The sequence below is a fragment of the Penaeus monodon genome, chromosome 15, assembly GCF_015228065.2.
Source record: "Penaeus monodon isolate SGIC_2016 chromosome 15, NSTDA_Pmon_1, whole genome shotgun sequence".
Taxonomy (NCBI): domain Eukaryota; kingdom Metazoa; phylum Arthropoda; class Malacostraca; order Decapoda; family Penaeidae; genus Penaeus; species Penaeus monodon.
In genome coordinates this window covers 14981282-14981504 of record NC_051400.1, presented here as the reverse complement: position 1 = coordinate 14981504, position 223 = coordinate 14981282, and the positions used below count along the sequence as shown (strand labels likewise).

At 68.6% G+C, this 223-nt stretch overlaps 1 long non-coding RNA gene across 1 annotated transcript in view; it reads left to right on the top strand.

Annotated features, from left to right (window-relative positions):
* LOC119582117 overlaps positions 1–143 on the top strand; it is a 14454-nt gene extending 14311 nt beyond the window's left edge. The window contains exon 3 of the long non-coding RNA XR_005229616.1: positions 43–143. This is a non-coding gene — a long non-coding RNA (uncharacterized LOC119582117). The remainder of the gene's footprint in view (positions 1–42) is intronic.
* Positions 144–223: the final 80 nt, after the last annotated feature.

Sequence of the window (223 nt, the reverse complement as noted above, 5' to 3'; positions counted from 1 at the left end):
AGAGCCCTGACCCCCTGACCCCCTGCCCCCCTGTGCCCCCAGGTGTAGGATGCTGTGTGTGATGGAGGGGACCGATGGAACGCGAGACGCCACCTCGGAGTTCATCGCCACGGGGCCACGGGGCGCACGGAAAAGCCATGCCCAATCCTGTCCACCACGGGCCACCTCCCGGAGAGCTCCCGGGGGCGTCGAAAGCCTCGTGCTCAGGGAAGGCCTCCAGAGG